Source organism: Pongo pygmaeus, chromosome X (genome assembly GCF_028885625.2).
Source record: "Pongo pygmaeus isolate AG05252 chromosome X, NHGRI_mPonPyg2-v2.0_pri, whole genome shotgun sequence".
Taxonomy (NCBI): domain Eukaryota; kingdom Metazoa; phylum Chordata; class Mammalia; order Primates; family Hominidae; genus Pongo; species Pongo pygmaeus.
In genome coordinates this window covers 2,235,069-2,241,356 of record NC_072396.2, presented here as the reverse complement: position 1 = coordinate 2,241,356, position 6,288 = coordinate 2,235,069, and the positions used below count along the sequence as shown (strand labels likewise).

Sequence of the window (6,288 nt, the reverse complement as noted above, 5' to 3'; positions counted from 1 at the left end):
ATGGATAGCTATATAGATAGAAAGAAATAATAGTTAGTTAGATATATATAGATATATAGACAATAGATATGGATATATAATATAGATGGATGAATGGATATATAGATGATAGATATAGATAGATAAATGCATAGGCAGATAGATATATAGATAGATATGGATAGATATATAGATAGATATGGATAGATGGATGGATACATAGATGATAGAGAAAGAGAGAGAGGTAGGTAGATAGATAGATAGAGATACAAATACATGAGAGGCCAAGTACTATGGCTCAGACCTGCAATCCCAGCATATTGGGAGGCCAAGGCAAATGAATTGCTTGAGCCCAGGAATTTGAAACTAGCCTGGACAACGTAGCAAGACCCATCTCTACAAAAAAATTAAAAACTAGCAGGAAATGGTGGTGCACACCTATAGTCACAACTACTTGGGAGGCTGAGGTAGGAGGATTGCTTGAGGCCAGGAATTTGATGCTGCAGTGAGCTATGATCACACCACGGCAGTCTGGCCAGGGTGAAAGGGCAAGACCTTGTCTCTAACAAAAAAGAAAAAGAAGTAGATGACTGATAGACAGATGGATATAGGTAGATACCTATGGAGAAATAGACAGACAGCTAGATCAATACATGAGACAGAGAGAAAGAGAGAGAGAGAGAGAACGAAACAGAGACAGAGTGTGTGTGTGTGTTTGAAGCTAAGACAGGGTTTCTCAGCCTCAGCACCGTGGACATTTGAGTCTGGATCACTCTCTGAGGTAAGGCTGTCCTGTGCACTGTATGGGAAGCCCTTGAGGCCATGTGAATAGGCTCAGGGCTGCGGTAAGGAACGGATCCACCACTAGAGCCTCCAGAAGGAACCCACCCTGTCCACACCTTGATTTCAGACTTCTGCTTCCAAAACTGTGACAGAATGAATCCCAGTTGTAAGCTACCTGGTGTGTGACGGCTTGCTATAGCAGCCCTGGGAAATGGATACAAGGGGGATGAGACACATTCTAATATACTTTCCAGCAAAGCAAGTCTGAGTCGATGTTCTTTTTTATTTTTTTTATTTTTTTTGAGACGGAGTCTCGCTCTTGTTGCCCAGGCTGGAGTGCAATGGTGCGATCTCAGCTCACTGCAACCTCCACCTCCCGGGTTCAAGCGATTCTCCTGCCTCAGCCTCCCGAATAGCTGGGATTACAAGTGCCTGCCACCATGCCCGGCTAATTTTTCTATTTTTAGTAGAACTGGGTTTTGCCATGTTGGTCAGGCTGGTCTCCAACTCCTGATCTCAGGTGACCACCTGCCTGGGCCTCCCAAAGTGCTGGGGATTACAGGTGTGAGCCACCACGCCCAGCCCCTGGGGTCTCTTTTATAAGGGCACTGATCCCCTTCATGAGGCTCCACCCTCATGATACATCACCTTCTAAAGACCCCACCTCCTAGCACCATCACTTTATGGCACAGAAATTTAGGGGAAAAACAAGCATGCAGTTTATTGTGATGAAGGAGCAAGCACTCTAACAATGCTGGAGAATTTATTGCTCACAGTCCTGGAGGCTGGAGGTCCAAGGCAAAGACGTGGCAGATTCACTGTCTGGTGGGGACCCACTTCCTGGTTCCTAGATGGCACCTTCTGGCTGTGTCCTCACATGGTGGAAGGGGCGAGCGAGCTCTCTGGGGCCCCTTTTATAAGGGCACTCATCCCATCCATGAGGCCCCACCTTCACGACCTCATCACCTCCCAAAGGCCCCATGTCCGAACATCACCTTGGAGGTGAGGATATCAAAATAGAAATTTTGGGGAGATATCAACATTCAGACCATAGCAAACTTTATATGCTACTTCCTAATAGGCTTACAATCATCATTATTTTTTTTTTACAAGATCATTGAACTCCCATGAAATTCCTTGTCACTCCTTTGACTTGGACGTCTAATCTGTTTTTTAATATTTCATTTAAAATAGGAAGTTTGTCACCTCCTGGGACCACACATTCTACCTGTTCAATGTTTTTGACAGGTAGGCACTCAGGAAACATTTGTTAATAACCATGCATGGGGAATACTGTTACTCAAGTCATCTCACTTCTTTGCCTTTAAAATTACCTTTTCTGGGCCGGGCATGGTGGCTCACGCCTGTAATCCCAGCACTTTGGGAGGCCAAGGCGGGCGGATCACGAGGTCAGGAGATTGAGACCCATCCTGGCTAACATGGCGAAACCCCATCTCTACTAAAAATACAAAAAATTAGCCGGGTGTGGTGGCGGGCACCTATAGTCCCAGCTACTCGAGACGCTGAGGCAGGGGAATCGCCTGAACTTGGGAGGCAGAGGTTGCAGTGAGACGAGGTTGCACCACTGCACTCCAGCCTGGGCGACAGAGTGAGACTCCATCTCAAAAAACAAAAAACAAACAAAAAACCTTTTCTTTCTTGTTACTCCGTCTGCTGAAAACATTTAGAGGTGAATCACACAAAACTGTTTGAACCAATTGATGACTTTAAAAATTCATATTAGCAAAGACAACTTTTACTCAAGATAAATTAAGAACCAACATGTAGGTTAATTCTCTTTTCTAAAGGGAAATTAAGTTTTAAAAACATATCCGCCCTCGGCCAGGCACAGTGGCTCATGCCTGTAATCCCAGCACTTTGGGAGGCCAAGGGGCGTGGATTGCCTGAGCTCAGGAGTTCAAGACCAGCCTGGGCAACACGGTGAAATCCCGTCTCTACTAAAATACAAAAAATTAGCTGGGTGTGGTGGCACGAACCTGTAATCCCAGCTACTCGGGAGGCTAAGACAGGAAAATCACTTGAACCTGACAGGTGGAGGTTGCAGTGAGCCAAGATTGCACCATTGCACTCTAGCCAGGGCAACAGAGCAAGACTCCATCTCAAAAAAATAATTTAAAAAAAAATCCTCACAGTGGGATGAGACACCCAACATCTGGAAGACATTGGGTCTCACCAATTACATAAAAGATCACGTGTCCTTCATACCTCATGGCAGGCTGTTCAGGAACCAAAGAAATCCAATAAGGCTGACACATGTCTATTGCTCTCCTTGAAGAAAACATTTGCAAAGTCAGGGGGAAATTTCAGATTTTATTTACTTATTGTGATGACTAAACATGACCAAAAGCAACCAAACATGATCAACTTCCTCTTTTTTTTTTTTTTTTTTTTGCATTTGCAATTCTTCCTTAACAAGAACATGGTAACTGCAGGTATATAACAGGAAGGAGACCACTGGGGGCTATTTCCAAAGACATGAGCCTAATAAGGAATGGAAAAGCCATTTCTTCTCCAGGAAGGTAACTGCCATTTTTAACATTTTTATCTCATTTCCCCAACCTCCCTGCTATGGACCATGTTCAGATCCTCATCAGCCTGGGCTCTTCCACCAGCTTCTCAGCATTGCTCTCCAAGGTGTGGTCACTGGATCAGCAGCATCAACATTCCCTTGGTGCTTACTGGAGATGCAGAATCTCAGGCCTCATGTCCCAGGCCTCCTCAATCAGAGTCTGCATTTCAGCCAGACTCCCCAGTGATTCCTGCACCCCATAGAGACTGGGAGTCTTGAGAGTTGTCCTGGTGCTGTGGAGTCCAAAGTTCCTGAGACTCACTGCACAACAGCCAATCATTCAAGAGACAAAAAGAGCAAGAAAAGCATCTTTATTTGGAGAGCCAGCAAGTCAGGAAGATACCGGACCCATGTCCTAACGAACCATCTTTAAAGGCATGAATCTCAAGCTTCTTTGTACATTGAGAAGGGGAACAAGGAGGAGACTGAGGTGAGGGGGGTGGCTGGTGACCACAGACACTTGGGCATCAGCAGGGGCCCAAGGAGATTGCAAAACTTCTTTGTCCTTGCTCAGGTCACAGTGCTCCTGCAAATCTTCAACATAACACTGTTACTTGTGTGCATGCCCTTCTTATCTCCTCAGAGGTTAGTTTTGGAAAGGAACTCTTATCATCCTTGCTTTCCAGTTAAACTGTAATCAAAGTTCTTTCCATGATTAACTTGGCCCGTGTGCAGAAGTACCTGAAAGCAGTTAGCTTGAGGAGTCAGAAGCAAGATGGAGTCAGCTATGTTCGATTTCTCTCCCTGTTACACTGGCAACCCATTCTATCCTCTTCTGAGAGTCTGAGTGTTTCAAAATGTGGGCCTCTCAGCGGCTTTCAGGATAAAGTCTAGGTGTCTTTAGAATTAAGCAGGGTGCAGCCCTCTGCTCAGAACCCTGCATGTGTGGCATGGTATCCTCACTCTCTCCTTAAAATAAAGGTAGACAAAAAATAGAAACAGTTCTTTTCTTTCTCTCTACTCTCACTCATTAAAACAAACAAAATGAAAGAGAGAGAGAGAAAGAGAGAGAGAGAGAAAGAAAGAAAGAGAAAGAAAGAGAAAGAAGAAACACAGAAAGAAGGAAGAAACGGGGCGGGAAGGAGGAATGGAGGGAGGGAGGGAGGGAGGGAGGAAGGAAGGAAGGAAAGAAGGCAGGCAGGCAGGCAGGCAGGCAGGCAGGCGGCCATTGCCAGCACATGGCACCTGCTCCCCTCTGCAATTTCAAATCCTATCACCCAAGAAAACATCCCGTCCACATAATTCCTAAAACACAAAAGTCCATTTTCAAATCACAAAATAAGTAAACATTTCTACGGGAAAGCCATCATTCTTCCTTTTTCTCTAAACAAGGCCCCGAAATAAGTATTTATCTTTCTCAGGGGAGAGTCCTTCTCTTATAGCCTGATCCAATGAAGGCTTTCCCTCTGGGTGAACTCTGTGGGGCTTTGTTTCTTTGCTTTGGGACCTCTGAAAAACAGACGCATCATGCAATGAATTTACAAAAGCAGCAGATAAAACCCACCCACGCTGTCTCACAGCCCTGCTCTCTTCCAGCTGCCTGCTTTGTCACTAGAACAGACTCTGCAGGCCACTGGGCTCAGGGGGCTTCCCACCGGGTTCTTGCCTTTGGCAGATGGTTTTGTTTTTACTTTCTCGGCAGATGTTTTCTTCGGCTAAACTTGGCTTAGACAAAGGAGGAGGAGCTGAAGTTGAGTAAGGATTACTGTTGTGGTGTCGGTGTTTTAGAAACCATGACAGAGGCTGGGCACGGTGGCTCACGCCTGTAATCCTAGCACTTTGGGAGGCTGAGGCGAGCGGATTGCCTGAGCTCAGGAGTTCGAGACCAGCCTGGGCAACAACGGTGAAACCCTGTCTCTACTAAAATACAAAAAATTAGCCGGGTGTGGCAGCGTGCGCCTGTAGTCCCAACTACTCGGGAAGCTGAGGCAGGAGAATCGCTTGAACCCAGGAGGTGGAGGTTGCAGTGAGCCGAGATCATGCCACTGCACTCCAGCCTGGGCAACAGAAGGAGACTCCATCTCAAAAAAAAAAAAAAAAAAAAAAAAAAAAAAAAAAAACTATGACAGAACTGAAAAGTTTTAGTCAGGTGGCAAGTTTATATTTTCAAAGCTACATGCCATTTGCAATGGATAATTTTAAGACATAGCACAGAAATAGAAGAGTAACTGCAGAAATAAAAATAGTGTATGTGTGTTTAGCCTGAGCCAGTCACAATGATAAGGACTATTTTCTTTTTGTCATTGACAAATAAAAATTAGATATGCTTCTGATATACAACATGATCCATTCATATACTGAAATATGTATCCATTATGAGATGGGTAACTAAAACTAATTAACATATTACCACACATACTTTTTTTTTTTAGACGGTGTCTGGCTCTGTCACCCAGGCTGGAGTGCAGTGGTGCAATCTTGGCTGACTGCAACCTCTGCTTCCTGGGTTCAAGCAATTCTCCTGCCTCAGCCTCCCAAGTAGCTGGGACTATAGGTGCCCACCACCACGCCTGGCTAAATTTTTGTATTTTTAGTAGAGATGCGGTTTCACTGTGTTAGCCAGGATGGTCTCAATCTCCTGTCCTCGTGATCCACCCCCCTCACCCTCCCAAAGTGCTGGGATTACAGGCGTGAGCCACTATTCCCAGCCCATACTTATTTTTTTAATGTGGTGAAAACAGTTAAAATCTACTGTCTTAGTGGTTTTCAAGTATGCAGTACATTGATATTAACTACAATCACCACATTGTGCAATATATCTCTTGAACTTATTCCTTAGGTCTAACTGAAATGTTCTGTCCTTTTATTATAATGCGGTGGAAGGTATCTGAGTTACCAGTGGTGAATCCATACAGGCCTGCAGCCACTGGAATTCTTGCCTCCTCAGAAGAAAGAATTTGACTGAGGGCCATAAGGCAGAGAGAGAGAGACCCAGG

The 6,288-nt window shown here is 44.9% G+C and overlaps 1 long non-coding RNA gene across 1 annotated transcript in view; it reads right to left on the bottom strand.

Moving 5' to 3' along the window:
* Nucleotides 1-3,074: 3,074 nt before the first annotated feature.
* LOC129025679 (uncharacterized) overlaps nt 3,075-6,288 on the bottom strand; it is a 56,431-nt gene continuing 53,217 nt past the window's right edge. The window contains exon 10 of the long non-coding RNA XR_008497061.2: nt 3,075-3,613. This is a non-coding gene — a long non-coding RNA (uncharacterized LOC129025679). The remainder of the gene's footprint in view (nt 3,614-6,288) is intronic.